The sequence below is a fragment of the Panulirus ornatus genome, chromosome 57 (assembly GCF_036320965.1).
Source record: "Panulirus ornatus isolate Po-2019 chromosome 57, ASM3632096v1, whole genome shotgun sequence".
NCBI lineage: Eukaryota > Metazoa > Arthropoda > Malacostraca > Decapoda > Palinuridae > Panulirus > Panulirus ornatus.
In genome coordinates this window covers 15,451,025-15,475,827 of record NC_092280.1, presented here as the reverse complement: position 1 = coordinate 15,475,827, position 24,803 = coordinate 15,451,025, and positions in this window count along the sequence as shown.

Here is a 24,803-nt window from a genome sequence, read left to right as displayed (position 1 = left end):
ACATCCTCATAATCATCTTGCCTTTAAAGCTATCTCTCTTACCTAACCTACCTCGTACAACCTCGTATCATCCAACAACCTACACCTTCACACACCCTCTTTCCCGGCTCATCCTGTATAGCCATTACACAACCAGCCGATCACAACCCAGCAACACCACAACCTAACATGTCCAGTGTATCCTTATAACATCCCCAAACCTACCTACCTTATAACATCCCCGAACCTACCTACCTCCCTTATAACATCCCCGAACCTACCTACCTCCCTTATAACATCCCCGAACCTACCTACCTTATAACATCCCCGAACCTACCTACCTTATAACATCCCCGAACCTACCTCCCTTATAACACCCCCGAACCTACCTACCTTATAACATCCCCGTTCACTTTCATGGACTCTCGCCGTCCACTCCAGCCATGCAAAGCCTCTCATCCAAAATGCCTCACCAAACTTACTACTGTTTACCTTCAAGACATCCAGCTGACCATGCTATACCATTTCATCGCTTGACCTTAACCTTGCATATCTTAACCTCCCGCAACTTGTAGCCTCTCACGCCCAACCAGCATGAACCCATCCAACTTATCTTCGCCTCAGCTGACTAACCTTACCCTCCCGTTTTCTAACTTGGTCCTTGCCCTAACGTAATCCAGTACAATTTAGCGTACGTTACGATGGCTATCCTATCCTTTCATTAGCCAATTACCGGACCATCATTACCTAACCTACTGCTGCAGAACCTGTATTTCTCTAGCATCACCCAACCCAACCTAACATCACCCTAATCCAACCTAACATCACCCAACCTACCTTAACATTACCCCCAACCTTACCCTAGCCCCACCAACCCTCAGTTTACCATTGATATTAACCCCTGCATCTTCAACCTAACCTAACCTAACTCCTCAGCCTAACCTAACCTAACCTAACTCCTCAGCCTAACCTAACCTAACCTAACTCCTCAGCCTAACCTAACCTAACCTAACCTAACTCCTCAGCCTAACCTAACCTAACTCCTCAGCCTAACCTAACCTAACCTAACTCCTCAGCCTAACCTAACCTAACCTAACTCCTCAGCCTAACCTAACCTAACCTAACTCCTCAGCCTAACCTAACCTAACCTAACTCCTCAGCCTAACCTAACCTAACCTAACTCCTCAGCCTAACCTAACCTAACCTAACCTAACTCCTCAGCCTAACCTAACCTAACCTAACTCCTCAGCCTAACCTAACCTAACCTAACTCCTCAGCCTAACCTAACCTAACCTAACCTAACTCCTCAGCCTAACCTAACCTAACTCCTCAGCCTAACCTAACCTAACCTAACTCCTCAGCCTAACCTAACCTAACCTAACTCCTCAGCCTAACCTAACCTAACCTAACCTAACTCCTCAGCCTAACCTAACCTAACTCCTCAGCCTAACCTAACCTAACCTAACTCCTCAGCCTAACCTAACCTAACCTAACTCCTCAGCCTAACCTAACCTAACCTAACTCCTCAACCTAACCTAACCTAACCTAACTCCTCAGCCTAACCTAACCTAACCTAACCTAACTCCTCAACCTAACCTAACCTAACTCCTCAGCCTAACCTAACCTAACCTAACTCCTCAGCCTAACCTAACCAAACCTAACTCCTCAACCTAACCTAACCTAACCTAACCTAACCTAACCTAACCTAACTCCTCAGCCTAACCTAACCTAACCTAACCTAACCTAACTTCTCAGCCTAACCTAACCTAACCTAACCTAACCTAACCTAACTCCTCAACCTAACCTAACCTAACTCCTCAGCCTAACCTAACCTAACCTAACTCCTCAGCCTAACCTAACAACACTATGACATTAAGCAACACACCCCTATCATCATCATTCAGAACACCCGTAACCTAACCTACTTTAGCCTGTTCCGCCCCGTCTCTCAGAGCATCGTAAAAACCTACTCGCCCAAGTGTAGCATCAGAGCGAGACGTAGTGAAACCTATAACCATTCATCCTTCCCGTATAAACGTCTGATTTCTTATTCCGCCATACATTCAGCAGGCAGCCAGCGGCACACGGATCCTCGCACCTCCGCCATACATTTAGCAGGCAGCCAGCGGCACACGGATCCTCGCACCTCCGCCATACATTTAGCAGGCAGCCAGCGGCACACGGATCCTCGCACCTCCGCCATACATTTAGCAGGCAGCCAGCGGCACACGGATCCTCGCACCCCAACTCTTGCCTCACGGACTAACATGAACCTACAATGTCGATCCTCACGAACCAAGGGAATGCATTGTCGATCCTCACGAACCAAGGGAATGCATTACTCTATTATCGACGATAAACGATATATTATTTACCTTTTCTCGGTAACACATAACTTCTCGTGCACAACATAATGTTTCATAGTAACTGCTATCACACAAGACAGGTATGGGAGAAACTGTATGTTGGATACTTTCCGAGCACATAATTTGTTCTTGTCTCGTCCATGAATACATGAATAGGAGGTACCTGGCTTAGTTTGAATATGTACATGCGTATATATATGTATATGTCTGTATGTGTATGCATATGTATGTTCAGACCCCGATCGCTCAAAATCTTTTTCACTCTATCCTTCCACCTCCAATTTGGTCTCCCGCTTCTCCTTGTTCCCTCCACTTCTGACAAATATATCCTGTTTTTCAACTTTTCCTCACTGATTCTCTTCATATGTCCAAGCAATTTCAACACGCCCTCTTCTGCTCTCTCAGGCAATTTCGTTTTATCACCACACATCTCTCTAATCCTTTCATATCTTATTCGATCAACCCACCTCACACAACATATTGGCCCCAAACATTTCATTTCCAACGCACGCACCCTCCTCCGCGCAATCTTATCTGCAGCTCATGCTTCGCGTCCATGTAATCACGTTGGGACCACTATACCGTCAAACATACCCATTTTTGCCTTCCTAGGAAACATCAACACACCTACTGCACGCCTCAAGGACCTTGAGTCCCTAAACAGTGAGGTTATGTGGCTCAAAGTCTGTCTCCCAAATGCCCCACTTTTCCTCGGTTTCGCTTACTGCTCTCTTAATTCTACAGATTTAATTTCCTTCTTCGACTGTCTGAACTCCTGCCAAGAGACTGTGGCATCCTCTCAGTCACAAGCCTAGATCCTCTACCTTGGGGATTTCAACGTTCACCATAGGGAATGGTTGAATTTCTCCCATACGGATGGTGGAGTGATTGAATGCCTCATGTTCTCCATTCTCAATGATTTAGACCAAATTATCTCCCATCCTACCTATATTCCTGACCGCTGTGACCATTCTCCTTATATTCTGGATTTGTTTTTCACATCTAGTCCATCCCGCTGCGACTACACAATCTGGCCCCCAGTTGGTCCAAGTGATCACACTCTAATAAATGTATCTATTCTAACAGCATCTCCCCCTCCAGCAGCCACTTCTAAGCGTAAATACTGGCACCTCAACAATGCTGACTGAAATAGCTTACGAAAACTCTATTCTAATTTTCCTTGAGTAAATTACTGTCTCTAATGTAGTGCTACTTCCGTCTCCGCTAAATGCATAGCAGAGGTTATCCTTGCAGAAATGGAAGCATTTATCCCTCTGACTCCCATCCAGCATTTATCACTGCCCGCAATCACTGCACGTGCGTTCTCGAAGCAAAACGTTGTCTTTTTCAAAGGAAGTGCTATAACCTCTCCTCGTCATCCACTGGCAGGTCTTTCTGACCTTCAACTAAGAGCATCCCTAACAACTTCTGTCGCTCTACCTTTCCCTCAATTTTCGGTTCTGACGGTACTATAGCTGTCTCTCCCGTAAACAAAGCAACTCTCTCTTTGGTTCTCGCTTCTCCTCAACGCCTAACTTGGATGACTCTACCATTCCCTCACTCCCTGATGCTCCTCTTACTAATCCTATGCCCCTCCATGTAATCTCTTTTTTTTTTGGACTGTCCGAAAAGCACTTCTCTCTCTCTCTCTCTCTCTCTCTCTCTCTCTCTCTCTCTGGACGCAAGCAAGGCTTAGGGTCCTGATGGCATCCATCTCCGTGCACTGAAAGGGTGTGCCTCTGAACTTGCATCTGTGCTTGCTCGTCTGTTCCGTTTCTGTTTAAAAAACAAAACTTTTCTTTATTCTCGCAAGCATACGTTGGTACATCCCATCTCTAAGAAGGGTGACGATTTTAACCCCGATAACTATGATTTAGTTTTGACATCTACCATCTTTGAATTCCTCCTCAACTCCCATATCCTTGTACACCTCGAAAAACACAGTCTTCTGTCTGATCACCAGTATGGCTTCCGTAGGGCGAGATCCACTGGTGATATTCTTTCCTATCATACTAATGTCTGGTCATCATCCTTGAAAAATTTTGGGAATCGCATATTCCATATTGACGTATTCCAACGCTTTTGACAGGAGGTGACATCAGGGTCTTTTATATAAGTTTCCCTTCTTTTGGCTTCCCTAACTCATGTTGCTCCTTCCTATCTAGCTTCCTCTCTGGTTGATCTATCCCCGTTGTTGTCAGTGGATCAGCCTCCACCTCCTCCCCCTCACCGTTCTTCATCACCAGCGGTGACCCTCAAGGTTATGTCCTGTCTTCTACACTTTTTCTCCTTTCTATAAACGATTTTCTTTTTTCCACAATTAACCACATGCACTCATACGCTGACGACTCAGCACTGCATTCCTGCACATCCTCCAGTTCTGCTCCCACTCCATCTGCATTTCCTCTCGATACAGCTTCGTCAATAAACTCAGGCTTGGACAGGATACCTCAGTGGGGTAGACAAAATGTGGTTAAGTTTAATGCTTCCAAGTCCTAGTTTCTACACATCTCTATCACAAACTCCTCACAACTCTCGTCTCTCTTTTGACCTTTCTGTAATTCAACCTCTTAATTCAATGAGCATACTTGTTATTACTGTAACAGTCACTCTTTCTTGGACATCCCACATTACAGGAACAGCTAAGTCTGCCTCTAAGAAACAGGGAGTCCTGTTTACATGTCGAAATTTCTTTTCTGAATTGTTGCACCGTTTATACAAAGGGCTGATTCGTCCTTGTATGGAGTACTGCTCTCACATCTGGGATGGTTCTAGCTCTGTATCCTTACCTAACAGAGTTGGGTCGAAAGCGGTCCAGCTTATAAACTCTCCCAGGCTAACTTCAAAACTCGACCCTCTTGCCATACACCGCAATGTTAGTTCACTTTCCTTTATATGTATTACATAGGGTTATGCTCCCGAAAGTTGGCTGTTTGTGTGTCCCCACCAGTAGGTAGAACATGCAACACTCAGCAAGCTGCCGCATCACTTAAATGCTAAGTGGCCGATGGCAACTCACGGGTGGGCCGTTTTGATAACTCTTTCTTTCCCTACACGTCGAAACTCTGGAACTCTCTACCCTCACATATTTCCTAGAAACTATGACCCGGGAAATTTTAGAAGACAAATTCTTCACATCCTCCAAAATTCGTAAATACTCTGCCATGTCTCTTCATTTTCCCTTTAATAATCCTTTCTATATTTCAATTTAAGGTCTGGCCATGATGTGGCCTTTTGACCATGACTGAAACCTCCAGCGTAATATATATATATATATATATATATATATATATATATATATATATATATATATATATATATATATATATACAGCGACAAAGCAAAAAAAAAAAAAAAATATATATATATATATATATATATATATATATATATATATATATATATATATATATATGAGACGGGCTTGATGAGGGCATTCAGTTGCTCGTGACGTCTCGATAAAATAGAAAAAAAGAAAAAAAAAAAATCCCTCCCAACAAACGTGTGGTCAGGAGCCGCCCTGTGATCACCTGCCATTGTTCTCCTGGCGCCTGGGGCCAGCAGCCCTGCCAGACGGACGATACACCAGCACCAGCAAGCCAGCCCGTCCTACTGCTGGTCTGCAGACCCTAACATTACACCACTTTGTATGAATGGAGAAGGTGACTAATAATGATCATACTCTACCGAATTTAAGATTATACCGACGACAAGTTAGATCGTAATAGTACGATGGGTTAATGTTTCTACCAGTTCATCCACTTACGCTTCATTCATAGATTTTGGCATTTCTCTCGTCTCCCATACGACGCTGCCTCCATGTTAGTGTAGTTCTTAGACACAGAAGCCACTGGCGCTGGTGGGCTGGTTCCAGGTGGCGGGAACTATACCGCATTGCTTCATCTCTAGGAATGGCAACTGTAACCAATTCTGCCACGTTTATGACGTGTGTACGAGCTGTGATTGGAACGAGTTGTGGTGATGAACGGCGCGGTTCGAGGTGGAGTCGGGGGTGGAGGAGGTTTCTGTGATGGGAATGTGTTGTGGTTTATTGCCAAACTGCCGTGTGAGCTGCCGGTGTTGGCCAGAGAAGGTGGACACGTTCAGCGAGATGAGAGCCTCTTGGAAAAAGGTGTAGTAAAATGGGCCCTGGATGGTTCTGCATGCCTTTTTTTCCCCTCACTTTTTCACTCCTGCAGCTGGTTCCTCTGTGTGGATGTTAGTGAGGGGGGCCAGGCTGGGGAGGCGTAGGTGAGCTCAGGTAGACTGAAGATGGTAGTGACATTACTGAGTTCAACTGGCGGGACGACTAGTGATTTCAGTCAGCGGAGAAGGTACAGACGGTATGAGGAAGATATGATAATAGAGCTGACATGGCTCCTCCAGTGTGTGTGTGTGTGTGTGTGTGTGTGTAGTTCTACGGCCACATACCGAGGCTGTCGCTCGGCTTCGACACCATCACACAAGCACCATCGAGCTTACAAAATGAATCTTGGCTGCTGGACCCGCGGTCCTGTGCTGCTATTCATACATATTCACGGAGATTCATGAGGGGAACTTATCATGTATTGTAGGACCAGGAAAATTAATCGTCTCACAATCATATAGCGGACCTGACAACCTTTAACCTAAGAAATACGTCTTTGATAAATGTTCTTAATTACGCCTCACTTCACGTACTAATATATATATATATATATATATATATATATATATATATATATATATATATATATATATATATATATATATATATGGATAGATATTTTCTTTTATTATACTTTGTCGCTGTCTCGCAAGGAAACAGACGAGAGAATGGCCCAAGCCAACCACATACACATGTATATACATACAAGTCAACACACACACATATACATACCTATACATTTCAACGTGTATATATATATATATATATATATATATATATATATATATATATATATATATATATATATATATATATATATATATATATATATACACATATATATATATACATATATATATATATATATATATATATATATATATATATATATATATATATATATATATATATATTTATATATATATATATATATATATATATATATATATATATATATATATATATATATATATATATATATATATATATATATATATACATGTACATAATTCATATTCGCTGTCATTATTCATTCCGTTGCCACCCTACCACACATGAAATGACAACCCCCTCCCCCCGCACGCGCGCGAGGTAGTGCTACGAAAAGACAACATAGGCCACATTCGTTCACAGTCTCTAGTTGTCAAATATAATTCACCGAAACCACATCTCCCTTTCCACATCCAGGCCCCACAAAACTTTCCATGGTGTACCCCAGACGCTTCACATGCCCTGGTTCAATCCATTGACAGCACGTCGACCTCGGTATATCACATCGTTCCAATTCACTCTATTCCTTGCACGCCTTTCACTCTCCTGCATGTTCAAGCACCGATCACTCAAAATCTTTTTCATTCTATCCCTGAGATAGAGGAGGAAGAATACTTCCCACGTATTCCCTGCGTGTCGTAAAATCCAACTAACAGGGGAGGGAGCGGGGGGCTGGAAATCCTCTCCTCCAGTTTTTACTTTTCAAAAAGAAGGAATAGAGAAGTGGGCCAAGTGAGGATTTCCCCACTAAGGCTCAGTCCTCTGTTATTAACGCTATCTCGCTAACGCGGGAAATGGTGAATATGTATGAAATATATATATATATATATATATATATATATATATATATATATATATATATATATATATATATATATATATATATATATATATATATACAGGCATCAGTAGGATCAGGTACATATATGATGGTGTTATTTACATGGCTAAGACATAAGCAGAGGAGCCAGCTTGGTGACACTGTTGATGATACAGGATGTGGCTCGGGTACTTCCATATCATATGAGTGTCTCATGATGCCACACACACACTCAACACCTCACTGATCCATCACTCCTCCAGGCCAGGAGCAACGTGGCGATGATCCTCATCCACGACGTTACCAACCATGAACGGAATGGCATGACACCTCACTCACCTGGCGCGCATTCTCACCTCACCCATCAGGACGAGCTCGACGTCCAACCCCTCGTACCCAAGGGTCGTATCCTCGAACCCAAGATTCGTACCGTCTTACCCAAGGGTCGTACAGTCGTGCCAAAGGGTCGTACCTCTTACCCAAGGGTCGTACCGTCTTGCCCAAGGGTCGTATCGTCGTGCTCAAGGGTCGTAACGTCGTGCCCAAGGGTCGTACCGTCGTGCTCAAGGGTTGTGCCCAAGAGTCGTACCGTCGTACTCAAGGGTCGTACAGTCGTGCCCAATGGTCGCACCGTCGTGCTCAAGGGTCGTACCGTCGTGCTCAAGGGTCGATTCGAAGGGTCGTATCGTTGTGTCCAAGGGTCGTACCTCGTGCCCAAGGGTCGTAACGTCGTGCCCAAGGGTCGTACTTCTTACCCAAGGGTCGTACCTCTTACCCAAGGGTCGTACCGTCTTACCCAAGGGTCGTACCGTCGTGCTCAAGGGCCGTACCGTCGTGCTCAAAAGAAAGTTCGTGCCGAGCCAAGAGGTGACGGGGTGGGTGTGGAAGTCTGATCACAACAGCGACCCAAACATAGCCACAGTAGTAATGTGAAGCAAAACTTCGCTCTGTATAAAACTGTATTACACCACACGTAAACAATGATCCGCACAATGATCCACGTATTAAAAGTAAAAAAAAAAAAAACCTGTCATAATAGACACACACACACACACACACACACACACACAAATACAGCTCTTATTATAGCTATTATCTCCTGACTGGTGACTATAAATGAATGATAATTTATATCATGTTCTGACCCCACACACACACACACACACCCTCTAACCACTACGCAACATAAGACCAGTACCTGCTCCTGGCGAAACGCGTTACTTGAAACGATGACTTCTTCTTTCCACGACCTACACGGTAAATTGGATATCCCGTGTGACGAGAAGTTACCTCAGCCATAAATTAAAGGGACATCACATTTTTCTTAACTGCTTGTCTTCCAAAACTAAATATCATCAAAGGCGCGCCACGCTTGCCTCAAGAACTTGTCTAATTAAAGAAAAAAAAAAAGGTTTTATAAGCTTCAAAGGAAGTTTCTGAAAAAATTAATTATTTTTTTCTACTGTTGTATATATATCAAATATATTGCTGCCAAAAAGTTCCACTGGAGTTTTGGCACAATTTGTACTATCGGATATCATTACAGCAAGACTGAGTGGCCTTTCACACACACACACACACACACACACACACACACACACACACACACAGACACACACACACACACACAAACACACACACATACACACACACCATGCATGCTGAACACAGCAGGTTGAGCAATCGATACACTCACTCACTCTCTCTCTCTCTCTCTCTCTCTCTCTCTCTCTCTCTCTCTATATATATATATATATATATATATATATATATATATATATATATATATATATATATATATATATATATATTATATATATATTCTGCAACCCAAGGCTCCTTTTCTGGAGCTCCCAAGCGTTCGGGAAGTCAGCCTCTTCCACTGGCCACGACCACAGTTCACGAAGTGTGGTGGTGACTGTGTTTCAGTCTGGGGAACCATACGTTCAAAGCACGTGAGTCGTAGGTGCAGTTTGGCTCGTCTTGATCTGATGTTGGCAGTGTTAGCACTGCCTCAAGGCTTCCAGTGTTCTAGAACAATTTTAGCTGGAAAGAAAAGATGTCATCTACCTTACTATTCCATCTCTCTCTCTCTCTCCCTTTAATATCCATGTTATTTTTGTTCATTGAATCCCAGTGGAATGAGAAGAAATTTCGTATATCTTCTCTAAATGATCTATTTTGATAATGTTTACTAGATCTCTCCGGAAATGGCATGTTCTACATAGACCAATCAATACGAGTTTCCTCTCATTACGCTCACCTCTGAGTGATGCAATGAGTTGTGTTGCTAGTGTCTGGAACCTTTCTAGTGTTTCTTCGTCTTGGATCCACACTGCTGGACGGGGATTAACACGATTTTCAGACGAGGTCTGACCCTAGCTTTGTGAAGAGTGAGTACAGACAGGAACCTATGAGTCTTGGGTAATATTTCTAGCTATGACACCCAGCATTCTTATACAGCTAGGCATTGATTGTCAATATTTCAAAACGTTACTGATCATTGTTCTGAGGTCTTCAACTCTCTGTAGTGGTGATAATGGTTTATCAAGCACCGTACATTTTTTTTCTCGCCAAGATGCATTTATTTCGTATTCGCCGACAAGACCATTGGTCGTATTGGGTCACTCCACCAACGCACTGTCTCACTCTCAGTCATCAGTCACTCCTCCTGTGACGGGGTCATGCGTCCTCCTCTTGTGCCACGGGCGAACACCCATGACTCTGTGTGAGCGAGTCGTGCCCCTGGATCAATGACATACATTATACATCGTATGGGTTGTGAGATCGAACGTGATGACGCCCCTCACTGTCATACCAAACCAGTCGGACTCTTACCCCCATTTAAGACGACATGTCGTCTTCCTCTGTGTGTGTGTGTGTGTGTGTGTGTGTGTGTGAGCCAGCCCGCTACCCCACGCAAAGATTCGATTTCCCGTGCTGGTGAGTGGCTGGAGTGTGTTGTGAGTGTGAGGGCGAGAAGTGGCCCACATGAACAGGGTATTTCAGTACTTTGGTTCACACAATCCAGTATGTTGACGTGGGAGCGTGGCAGATCTGCTGTGTACTGTGGTGTCGCTGTGATGTCGGACCGACCCTCTCATGCTGAGTACTGTGATGTCGCTGTGATGTCGGACCGACCCTCTCATGCTGAGTACTGTGATGTCGCTGTGATGTCGCTGTGATGTCGGACCGACCCTCTCATGCAGAGTACTGTGATGTCGCTATGGTGTCGCTGTGATGTCGGACCGACCCTCTCATGCTGTGTACTGTGATGTCGGACCGACCCTCTCATGCAGAGTACTGTGATGTCGCTGTGGTGTCGCTGTGATGTCGGACCGACCCTCTCATGCTGTGTACTGTGATGTCGCTGTGATGTCGGACCGACTCTATGAGAGGAGGGATCTTCACACGACAGTATACAGGGGAACACAGAGCAGGTCATGTCATAAAGACAGTGGAGGGGGAAAAAAAGAGAATAAAAATGTTGGAGAAAGAAAGAACAGCTCCCTGGGCGCCTTCATTACAGAGCCTGAAAGTTTCAGCAGCCTGGCCTTTGTAGATCACTCTGGCGTAGTGGCCGGATATCAAGTTGGCAAACCATTTTTAGGTTTTTTTGGGGAGGAGCCGTTGTATGGAGGGGCGTCGTCCAGGGCCTGGTGTGTGTGTGTGTGTGTGGGGTAGGGTGCATCGGCGGGGGAACGGGCGGTGTGTAGCATGGCACACACAGGCGCGGGTAGATGGATTTCCTAATTGTCGTGCTGAAATGTGGGGATGTATTCTCTCTCTCTCTCTCTCTCTCTCTCTCTCTCTCTCTCTCTCTCTCTCTCTCTCTCTCTCTCTAGTCTTCGAAACACCTGGACACATCACGTCCCATCATCCTTAACTTAGGCCTCGCCCGTGGCATCCACCTACACCACCTACACCCACCCACTAGACCACCAACACCTACACCCACCTGCTAGACCATCTCCACCTACACCCACCCACTAGACCACTACCACCTACACCCACCCGGTATAACAGCACCATCTGCATCTACCTGGTACATCAGCACCATCTACACCCACCCAGTACACCAACATCATCTACACCCTGCCGGTACACCCTACCAGTACACACTGCTGGTACACCAGCACCATCTACACCCTGCCGGTACACCTTACCAGTACACCAGCACCATCTACACCCTGTCAGTACATCCTACCGGTACACCAGCACCATCTTCACCATGCCAGTACACCCTACCGATACACCAGCACCATCTACACCCTGTCAGTACATTATCGGTACACCAGCACCATCTACACCCTGCCAGTACACCCTTCCGGTACATCAACACCATCTACACCCTTCCAGTACACACTACCGGTACACCAGCACTATCTACACCCTGCCAGTACACCCTACCGATACACCAGCACCATCGACACCATACCGATATAACCTACCGGTACGCCAGCACCATCTACACCCTACCAGTACACACTACCGGTACACCAGCACCATATACATCCTACCAGTACACCCTGCCGGTACACCAACACCATCTACACCCTAACAGTACACCCTGCCAGTACAACAGCACTATCGACACACTACCAGTACATCCTCCTGGTACACAACACTATTTGCACCCTACCAGTTCACTCGCCTGGTACACCGGCACCATCTACACCCTCCCGGTACACCAGCACTATCTACATCCTACTAGTACATCCTCCCGGTACACCAGCACCATCTACACCCTCCCGGTACACCAGCACCATTCACACCTAACCAGTGCACTCTCCCGGTACATCGGCACCATCTACACCCTCCCGGTACATTGGCACCATCTACACCCTCCCGGTACATCGGCACCATCTACACCCTCCAGGTACATTGGCACCATCTACACCCTCGCGGTACATTGGCACCATCTACACCCTCGCGGTACATCGGCACCATCTACACCCTTCAGGTACATTGGCACCATCTACACCCTCCCGGTACATCGACCATCTACAGCCTCCCGGTACACTGGCACCATCTACACCCTCCCGGTACATCGGCACCATGTACATCCTCCCGGTACATTGGCACCATCTACACCCTCCTGGTACATCGACCATCTACACCCTCCCGGTACATTGGCACCATCTACACCCTCCCGGTACACCGGCAACATCTACACCCTCCCTGTACACCCTGGCTGGCTTGTACAGTAACAGGAAATCATTATCGTGTCTTAACGTTGGTCTAGGTGGACGCTCGTCCTCCCCTCCCCAGCTGGTGGACGCTCGGCCTCCCCTCCCAAGCCGGTGGACGCTCGGCCTCCCCTCCCCAGCTGGTGGACGCTCGGCCTCCCCTCCCCAGCTGGTGGACGCTCTGCCTCCCCTCCCCAGCTGGCGGACGCTCGTCCTCCCCTCCCCAGCTGGTGGACGCTCGGCCTCCCCTCCCCAGCTGGCGGACGCTCGTCCTCCCCTCCCCAGCTGGTGGACGCTCGTCCTCCCCTCCCCAGCTGGCGGACGCTCGTCCTCCCCTCCCCAGCTGGCGGACGCTCGTCCTCACCTCCCCAGCTGGTGGACGCTCGTCCTCCCCTCCCCAGCTGGCGGACGCTCGTCCTCACCTCCCCAGCTGGCGGACGCTCGTCCTCCCCTCCCCAGCTGGTGGACGCTCGGCCTCCCCTCCCAAGCTGGCGGACGCTCGTCCTCCCCTCCCCAGCTGGTGGACGCTCGGCCTCCCCTCCCCAGCTGGCGGACGCTCGTCCTCCCCTCCCCAGCTGGTGGACGCTCGGCCTCCCCTCCCCAACTGGTGGACGCTCGGCCTCCCCTCCCTAGCTGGCGGACGCTCGTCCTCCCCTCCCCAGCTGGCGGACGCTCGTCCTCACCTCCCCAGCTGGTGGACGCTCGTCCTCCCCTCCCCAGCTTGCGGACGCTCGTCCTCACCTCCCCAGCTGGCGGACGCTCGTCCTCCCCTCCCCAGCTGGTGGACGCTCGGCCTCCCCTCCCAAGCTGGCGGACGCTCGTCCTCCCCTCCCCAGCGGGTGGACGCTCGTCCTCACCTCCCCAGCTGGCGGACGCTCGTCCTCCCCTCCCCAGCTGGTGGACGCTCGGCCTCCCCTCCCAAGCTGGCGGACGCTCGTCCTCCCCTCCCCAGCTGGCGGACGCTCGTCCTCCCCTCCCCAGCTGGTGGACGCTCGTCCTCCCCTCCCCAGCTGGTGGACGCTCGGCTTCCCCTCCCAAGCTGGTGGACGCTCGGCCTCCCCTCCCAAGCTGGCGGGCCTTGAACACGACGGTGTGACCCTTGAACATGACGGCACGACCCTTGAACATGACGGTACGACCCTTGAAAACGACGGCACGACCCTTGAACACGAAGATACGACCCTTGAACACAAGGGCACGACCCTTGGCTAATGATTCTCACAGGAGAATCTTGCAGCAGTCAGAGGAGGCTCAGTCTCCCGAACCCTCTGCATGATGAGGGATCAACATCCAGGATTCGTCCTCCCTGGATGGCTTCATGCGAGCATTTTTCGACGGCGTCCAGCGCATCAAGTCGGATCTTTACCGATTAATCAGTCGACATCTTGTGCTCGGTGAAGGATCCATCCTCAAAGGAGCAGGTTGATCATGGCGGCGGCTGATCAAGCCAGCCCAGGGCTGCCGTAAACATGGACATTAACCTCGCTATTTTTAAATCGAGCGTCGTGAGGAGGAGGGAGGAGGGGCGTGTGTGTGTGTGTGTGTGCCGTGCCCCAGGTCAGCTGGGGACCCCGTCTGTCACCGCTGGACACGTGAAGACTCACGTTAAGTGGGCTGTGACTGACAGAGACCGTGACCACACGTGTCATAAGTATGACACTCCACCACTTGTCAGCTTTTAATCACTTTTTTTTTCCTCTACGTGACGAGAGTAATGTCGTTCGTGTGGGGTAAGGTTTGGTATATACGCCGCGCGACTGTATATATCTGGGGATAGGGGAGAAAGAATACTTCCCACGTATTCCCTGCGTGTCGTAGAAGGCGACTAAAAGGGGAGGGAGCGGGGGGCTGGAAATCCTCCCCTCTCATTTTTTTTAATTTTCCAAAAGAAGGAACAGAGAATTGGGCCAGGTGAGGTTATTCCCTCAAAGGCCCAGGCCTCTGTTCTTAACGCTACCTCGCTAATGCGGGAAATGGCGAATAGTTTGAAAGAAAAGATCTATCGAAGGTGGTCGGGACCATATCCTTCGAGTTTTCTTCAGTAGAATTAAGACACTCTCGTACCCCGAGTGTTGTTGTGATTTGGGCTGATCGGTGAAGTACCTCATGGGAAAGGTCGTCTCCGTCGTGCGTAGAGGGTTGGATATATGTGGGACTGGAAATGGTGGCGGATGGAACAACAGAGGATGAAGTGAGTCTTAGGATGGATGAGGGTGCTAAGATCCTGGGTCTCAGGATGGATGAGGGTACTAAGGTCCTGGGTCTCAGGATGGATGAGGGTGCTAAGATCCTGGGTCTCAGGATGGATGAGGGTACTAAGGTCCTGGGTCTCAGGATGGATGAGGGTGCTAAGATCCTGGGTCTCAGGATGGATGAGGGTCCTAAGGTCCTGGGTCTCAGGATGGATGAGGGTACTAAGGTCCTGGGTCTCAGGATGGATGAGGGTGCTAAGGTCCTGGGTCTCAGGATGGATGAGGGTGCTAAGGTCCTGGGTCTCAGGATGGATGAGGGTGCTAAGGTCCTGGGTCTCAGGATGGATGAGGGTGCTAAGATCCTGGGTCTCAGGGTGGAAGAGGGCGCTAAGATCCTGGGTCTCAGGATGGATGAGGGCGCTAAGATCCTGGGTCTCAGGATGGAAGAGGATATAGGTAGAGGATGAGGAAGGGTGATATTGGGGTGATGGAAGGATGAAGAGGGCGAAAAGCTTCCAATGGATAAAATGAAATGGATTTGTGGTATACGGGGGGAGGCGTGCTATCTCAGTGAGCAATATAAACCGCAGAGTACTCTGCAGGACTTGCCTGTGGATGGTAGGCTCTTTCGCAGCAAATCTAGGGTCATGACAGGTAGAGCGTGGGCTGTCCTTGTTTACTGGTCACTGTTCGCGGTTCCTGACACCAACACGTGAAAGCGAGGAGATCAATAAGACATAAATAATGAGAGGGCCTGGGAAGTGAGTTAGTAGTTGTTTGTCGAAGATACAGCACTGGTGGCAAATTCGAAGGATGAAAAACTGCTCAAGTTGGTGACTGAGTTTGGAAGAGTGTGTCAAATGAGGAAGTTGAGGGTAAATGTGAATAAAAGTGAGGTTATTAGGTTCAGCAGGGTTGCGGGACAGGTTAGGGAGAGTGCGAGTTTGAATGAAGAAAAATTGGAGGAAGTGAAGAGTTTTAGATACCTGTGAGAGGACATGTCGGCAAATGGAATCATGGAAGTGAAAGTGAGGGAAAGTGATGGAAAGCAGGTTCTGGGAGCACTGAAGAATGAGTGGAAAGAGCGCTCGTTATCTGAGAGAGCAAAAATGGGCATTTTTGAAGGTATTGTAGTCCAAAAATTATCGTTTGGATGAGAGGCTTAGGCTAACGATGATAATGTACGCAAGGAAGGTGGATATGTCGAATATGAAATATTTCAGGACAATCTATGGTGTGAGGTGGTTTGATCGAATAACAGAGAGAGAGAGAGAGAGAGAGAGAGAGAGAGAGAGAGAGAGAGAGAGAGAGAGAGAGAGAGAGAGAGAGAGAGATGCGGTTCTAAAAAAGAATGTGGTTGAGAAAGCAGAACTGGGTGTGTTGAAATGGTCTGGTCACATGGAGAGAATGAGTGAGGAAAGATTGACAAAGAGGATATATGTGTCAGAGGTGGAGGGAACAGAGATGCGGGAGACTAAACTGGAGGTGGCAGGATGGAGTGAACAAAGATTTCGAGAGACCGAGGCCTGAACATGCAGGAGGGTGAAAGGCGCGCACGGGACAGCATGAATTGGAACGATCTGGTATCCAGAGGTCGACTAGCTATCAATGGACTGTACCAGGGAATATGAAGTGGTAGGGGTAAACAAACCATGGAGAGGTCTGTGGGGCCTGGCTGTGGACAAAGAGCTGCGGCCTCGGTGCATAATACATCACAGCCACAGAAAAGACGTTAGCCAATGCGGCCTTCCTTCGTCTGTTTACTGGCGTTACTTCGGTAATGCTAGACACGGCAATGAATTATGAAAAAAAGAATTTTATATATATATATATATATATATATATATATATATATATATATATATATATATATATATACTCAGCGTTTTTCGAAGGGTCGAGGGATAGGACAATCATGTAAATAACATGTAATCTTCCGTGTAACAAGCCACTCATTTTAGACCCTTCAGGGTAATAATATACATCACAATTAACCCTTGTTGCAAATGACCGTAATGAGTTTACTTTCATTAACGAGGATGAACTATCCATACTTGTTTAGCCGCTTGAACACGGCGGTGGTGGACTCTTTGAGGACGAGGGTTGGCCTTAAACCTGACTCTCCCTTCAGAAGGAAACAATGAGTCTTTGGTGAAATATGGAGTGCGTTTTTTGTCCCTCCCTCTCTCACCGGGGCCTCATGCTAGGGGGGACTGATCCCTAAATCTCACCAACGGGTTATGAGTCTGACCCTTAAATATCACCGAGGTCTGACGTTTAATAGCCTTGACCTCTTAATAACGCCTGTACCATTGACGTCAAAGAATGGCCTCTGAATATCGCCAAGACTGGAGACTTGTGGAGGTCTTACCTCTGCATAACGCCAGCAGCCCATGTGAAGAGCCTGGTCGATAAATCTGGCCAGCACTCACAGTGGTGCCGTCCTCTGATCCTACCAAGGGCACCACGTCGAGGGGAATTGATGGTTCATATGCAGCGCAGCGACTCCTGTGTTGGTGGTAGCGCCCCAACCTTACTAACCATAACTGACTCACTTGTGTTGAGGGAAATACAAACGATCAAGTTCTGGCGGTACCTCGAGGTCCAGTCCTCTGTCGTCCAGAGCTGGCAGTACCTCGAGGTCCAGTCCTCCGTCGTCCAGCGGTACCTCGAGGTCCAGTCCTCCGTCGTCCAGAGGTACCTCGAGGTCCAGTCCTCCGTCGTCCAGAGCTGGCGATACCTCGAGGTCCAGTCCTCCGTCGTCCAGAGCTGGCGGCACCTCGAGGTACAGTCCTCCGTCGTCCAGAGCTGGCGATACCTCGAGGTCATTTCCCACATTATGGGAGCCATACTCCTGGGAGACGGCAGGAACACTGCCTCCAGAGCCTGTCTCTTGTAATGACGTAATGACTCCCTATTCATCAGCTAGGAGCCCTGGCACTTTGGGTCGTGATTAGCCAGTAGTGTACTCCCTATGGCATGATTGGCTGGTGGTGTACTCAAACTAGTCGATGATTGGTCGTTAGTGTATTCGCGCCTTTGGCGTTGATGGGCTGTCTGGGCGCTCATTGGCTGATGGATGATTATCTCTAAACACTGATTAGCTATTGCTGTACTCACTCTGGACGCTGATTGGCTTGAGGTATACTTGTTCTAAGTACTGATTGGCTGATGACATATTGGCTCTGAGCTCTGATTGGCTGTTAGTTTATCATCTCTGAGTACGGAGTGGCTGATGAGGTACTTGCTTCAGTGTGATTGGTTACCTCGCTTAGCGTTCACCGATGGTTACCTCGTTCATGGCGTTCACATATGATTACCTCGCCCTTAGCGTTCACCGATGGTTACCTCGTTCATGGCGTTCACATATGATTACCTCGCCCTTAGCGTTCACAGATGGTTACCTCGCCCTTAGCGTTCACATATGATTACCTCGCCCTTAGCGTTCACATATGGTTACCTCGCCCTTAGGGTTCACAGATGGTTACCTCGCCCTTAGCGTTCACAGATGGTTACCTCGCCCTTAGCGTTCACATATGGTTACCTCGCCCTTAGCGTTCACATATGATTACCTCGCCCTTAGCGTTCACGGATGGTTACCTCGCCCTTAGCGTTCACATATGATTACCTCGCCCTTAGCGTTCACATATGGTTACCTCGCCCTTAGGGTTCACAGATGGTTACCTCGCCCTTAGCGTTCACAGATGGTTACCTCGCCCTTAGCGTTCACAGATGGTTACCTCGCCCTTAGCGTTCACAGATGGTTACCTCGCCCTTAGCGTTCACATATGGTTACCTCGCCCTTAGCGTTCACATATGGTTACCTCGCCCTTAGCGTTCACAGATGGTTACCTCGCCCTTAGCGTTCACATATGATTACCTCGCCCTTAGCGTTCACAGATGGTTACCTCGCCCTTAGCGTTCACAGATGGATACCTCACCCTTAGCGTTCACAGATGGTTACCTCGCCCTTAGCATTCACAGATGGTTACCTCGCCCTTAGCGTTCACGTATGATTACCTTGCCCTTAGCGTTCACATATGGTTACCTCGCCCTTAGCGTTCACAGATGGTTACCTCGCCCTTAGCGTTCACAGATGGTTACCTCGCCCTTAGAGTTCACAGATGGTTACCTCGCCCTTAGCATTCACAGATGGTTACCTCGCCTTTAGCGTTCACATATGATTACCTCGCCCTTAGCGTTCACATATGATTACCTCGCCCTTAGCGTTCACAGATGGTTACCTCGCCCTTAGCGTTCACAGATGGATACCTCACCCTTAGCGTTCACAGATGGTTACCTCGCCCTTAGCATTCACAGATGGTTACCTCGCTCTTAGCGTTCACGTATGATTACCTTGCCCTTAGCGTTCACAGATGGTTACCTCGCCCTTAGCGTTCACAGATGGTTACCTCGCTCTTAGCGTTCACAGATGGTTACCTCGCCCTTAGCATTCACAGAGGGTTACCTCGCCTTTAGCGTTCACAGATGGTTACCTCGCCTTTAGCGTTCACATATGATTACCTCGCCCTTAGCTTAGCGTTCACATATGATTACCTCGCCCTTAGCGTTCACAGATGGTTCCCTCGCCCTTAGCGGTCACATGGTGTATATTTCTGTGTTATCTGCTTCACAGGCTCCTCCTGCGGCCACGGGTACAGTGAGAGTGTACGTTGTATTACTCTATAATTCTCCTCAGATATCTGACGAAGGTGGTCATAGATCTGACGTCGGGCGGGTGTGGGTGTATAACATCCTGACGGGGACAGCCCGGCAGTGGGTCGCCAGGACCCGGCTGTGCGTCCTGCACACGGCGGGCGAGGCTCACCACATCAAGACAGACTTGGCCGGGGTCGCTCTGGTTCTATGCTTACGCTCGCCATTTCCCGCGTGAGCGAGGTAGTGTCAAGATGATGGAGCCTTAGAGGGAAAATTCCTCGCTCGTATCCATGCTAAGTTCCTTCTTTTGGAGACTAATACAGGAAGGGAGGATTTTTAACCACCTACTCCTGCTCCTCTTAAGTCTCCTTCTACGACACGCAGGGAATACGTGGGCAGCATTCTTTCTCCCCTATCCCCAGGGATATATATATATATATATATATATATATATATATATATATATATATATATATATATATATATATATATATCCCCGAGGATAGAGAATACTAACCACGTACTTCCAACACGTCGTAGGTAACTGAGGGGATCGGAAGCAGGGAGGGGGGGTGTTGGAAATCCTCCCTTCCTACATCATTACCTTCCAAGAGGAGCAGAAGACGAGAATAGTTCTCTCTGAAGCTCACGTATCTGTTCCCAACACTTCCTGGCTAAGGCGGGAAACAAGCGAATAATCGTCAGTTCTATCAGGTCATTGATGAAAACTTAAGTGTGTGTCTTGGTGTACGTAGGTGTTTGTTCATAGGTTCTCGTGTGTTTACAGTGAATATCGGCCTCCAGGTGAACAGTTAGCCTGGTGGCCGTGGTCCCCACACCCGCTCCTGGCAGCGTTAGGCCCGGCCTCACTCACTCACCCCCCCCTCAGCCGCCGTGGTGAGGTAAAGTCCACCCCGCCGACACCCGAGAGATGTTGCACAATGTATTTCTGTCCTACTCAGAGCCTGGCTGATGAAGGTGGCGGGGAAATGTACGAAATGTGTCTGTACGTGTGTGTGTGTGTGTGTCTCTCGTCACGAGCCTGACCGTCATGAGGGGCCTCTTGGCTCCAGTCTCCGCTTCATCCTCACGAAAATATGTTTGCCATCTCTCGCACCCGGGGTGTTGCCAGTGACGAATCACCTGTCTCCTTCCTGCCCACAGCTCCTAGACTGAGCATAATTCTAATGAGCTTTGATCTTCCTGGCACTCAAGCAAACTCCCTAATCGTTCTTCATCTCAATCTGTTCACATCTTTATGATAACCGGTTGTTCACCTTTTGTTCGGCGATATCCAGAGCCATAACATAACATGGCAAACATATAGCATCCTCACGAATCCAAGAATTTACAGAACAAAATTACAGTCTGAGCAAGGCTGCCAATAGTCTGGCCTTGGAGTGAGATGGGTTAGGTTACTCACTGCAGGAAGTGCTCGACCAGAGAAACTCAAGCCATCCAAAAGTCTTTTTACCAAACTTTACCTAGATTTACTGGATGGCTCGCTTCCCCCTCCCGTGCAGACTCCACCGGATGAGTTTGAGAGACTTGGTGTCGAAGCCTACAAGGGCCCTGGCTATGGTTTGACTACACCTTACGTGGACATGCTTCAAACACGAACACTTGAGTCTTGCGACTTAGTAGGTCAAGTTACCGTCGATTTTCCAGTTGGTTCCAACGCACGTAGTGACCGTAAGGGCGTCGAGCGTACGTCAAGAAGACACACGGCCCCCAGTAATGACTCGTCGAGACCCCACATTGAACTGAAAATCGAGGTTGCAGTCCCAAACGAGCGGAAGACTTACGAGCTCTATAGGAGCTGTCCGTGCCCTAGACGACCGAGGAGTCTCAAGAGCCGAACACCAGATCTGAAAGCCAAAGATGAGAACATCGAACTCAAGCGCGAGAATGTCGAGACGAGACGAGACGAGACCCCCCCCAGAACACAGGACGTTGAAGTTGCGGTGCTGTGAAATTTAGGTGGCTACTATCTCTTGGCTAGCTACCATGCCTAGCAGTAAATAGAAAGGTTAGACGGACATACCTTAATGATGATGATGATGCATGGGTTTCAGTCGATGTGTTGGGTGATGGTGGCTGCTGCAGGTGACGCGGTGGTGGTAGTCGTGCTGATAGCTTGTGGTTGGACACGATGGAGGTACTTTAAGCGGACGGAGGGATAAGCGGTGGTAGCGATATTTCTGGAAACTCGTTCTCGTTTGTTTCCCTGGCCACAGAGCCGGTTTTCTGACTCCCGTAGCCACAAAGGGAAAAAAAAAATAAAGGTTTCCATGTTGTGCGAACACAGGAATACCGGGTCTGCAGGAAGCGTAGGCACAGAAAACCCGGTTCCAGAGCAGTCAAGGTCGTGGCAAAATAAAGTTCTATACCTACGACCACAGAACCGGCTGTGCAGTCAATCCCGGCTGAGCCTGGACGATCCAGGTGAACCAGGTCTGGCTAAGTCGAAGACCCATCACCGCTGGATCGCCAGGCTCCGCAGCTGAAGACCCAGCACGGCTGGATCGCCAGGCTCCGCAGCTTAAAGAGGTGCGTTAGCTCTGTCCAGCACAGGGACAGAGGAAGGCATTAAGCATAAAAGGATATGGGTTGGTGATCATGGCAAGACAGTAGCTGCGTGGAGCTGTAGTCTGGTACAGGCATCCCCAGGTGATGGGCAGGAACCCGGGGTAGGGCAAGCCATCGTCCTCGTCGTCGCTGTAAGCCGCCAGGGAGCCTCCTTCCTCCGAAGAAGTGATGGAGCCCGTCGCCCTGCGAGCTGGAGGCACGAAGGCCACGGCCACGTTAGATGGGCTGGTAGCGGGCTGCCCCACTCCCTCCTCCTCGACCTCCACCCTCCAAGACCCTCGGCGGCCCACAGCCATCGTTGGACCATTACTCATGAGCCAGTCAAGGTCTGGTACAGTTGGGGACCAGATCACGTCATCACGGGGCACTACTCTCGGGTCTTGACAACTTGGGGGCTTCGCAGCACTGCAGGGGCACTTAACTACGGTGCCAGGGGCATGACCAGCCGGCCACGGCGCTACTGACGGAGGGGGTCACCTGTGGACCGGGGAGACAACAAGATACTGTGTCCAGTACACGGTGCGGCACCTGGTGCACGCGGTAGTGTCACGAAGGAGTTAAAAGGTTCACGAGTGGGCGATGAGTCCACCTGTGGCTGCCCAGGCCACGGGGCTGCACGAGGTAATCGGCGCAGTGCTAAGTGCACGTGTTCATGCCCCAGTGCGCGATCAGCATCAGGTGTTGCCGGAAGATATACGAGAACTAGGAGACACCGGGTCGCACCGGGCGCACGGGGTGGCACCAGGTACTACAGCGTAACGTCAGCAGGCAGAGTCAGCGAGACCAGGCGAGGGTAGCGACACTGGTTGATGCAGGAGCGGCAATGACTGTGTGGGGCGGGTGGTGGTGAGAGCGAGGTCTGGGCGGGCGGGCGGGCGGGCAGGTGCCGACACTGTCAGCCAGCCAGGCTGCACTGCCTCGCCTCCATAACCCGCAGCACGCACCCCCCTCGCGCACTCTCCCCGCCCTCCCTCACCTCAACCCGCCCTCCCTCACCTCACCCCGCCCTCTCTCACCTCAACTCTCCCTCTCTCACCTCACCCCGCCCTTTCTTCACCTCACCCCGCCTTACCTCACCTCACCCCGTCTTCCCTCACCTCACCCCACCTTCCCTCACCTCACCCCACCTTCCCTCACCTCACCCCGCCTTCCCTCACCTCACCCCGCCTTCTCTCACCTCACCCAGCCTTCCCTCACCTCACCCAGCCTTCCCTCACCTCACCCCGTCTTCCCTCACCTCTCCCAGCCTTCCCTCACCTCACCCCGCCTTCCCTCACCTCACCCCGTCTTCCCTCACCTCACCCCGCCTTTCCTCACATCACCCCGTCTTCCCTCCTTCACCTCACCTTCCCTCACCTCACCCCGCCTTCCCTCACCTCACCCAGCCTTCCCTCACCTCACCCCGCCTTCCCTCGCCTCACCCAGCCTTCCCTCACCTCACCCCGCCTTCCCTCACCTCACCCAGCCTTCCCTCACCTCACCCCGCCTTCCCTCACCTCACCCTGTCTTCCCTCACCTCACCCCGCCTTTCCTCACCTCACCCCGTCTTCCCTCCTTCACCTCACCTTCCCTCACCTCACCCCGCCTTCCCTCACCTCACCCCGCCTTCCCTCACCTCACCCCGCCTTCCCTCGCCTCACCCAGCCCTCCCTCACCTCACCCCGCCTTCCCTCACCTCACCTAGCCTTCCCTAACCTCACCCCGTCTTCCCTCACCTCACCCAGCCCTCCCTCACCTCACCCCGTCTTCCCTCACTTCACCCCGCCTTCCCTCACCTCACCCCGTCTTCCCTCACCTCACCCCGCCTTCCCTCACCTCACTCCGCCTTCCCTCGCCTCAAACAGCTTTCCCTCATCTTACCCCACCTTCCCTCACCTCACCCAGCCCTCCCTCACCTCACCCCGCCTTCCCTCACCTCACCCCGTCTTCCCTCACCTCACCCAGCCATCCCTCACCTCATCCCGCCTTCCCTCACCTCACCCCGCCTTCCCTCACCTCGCCCAGCCTTCCCTCACCTAATCCCACCTTCTTAACCTCATCCCATCCTCACTCACCTCAGCCCGCCTTCACTCACCTCATCCCGCCATCACC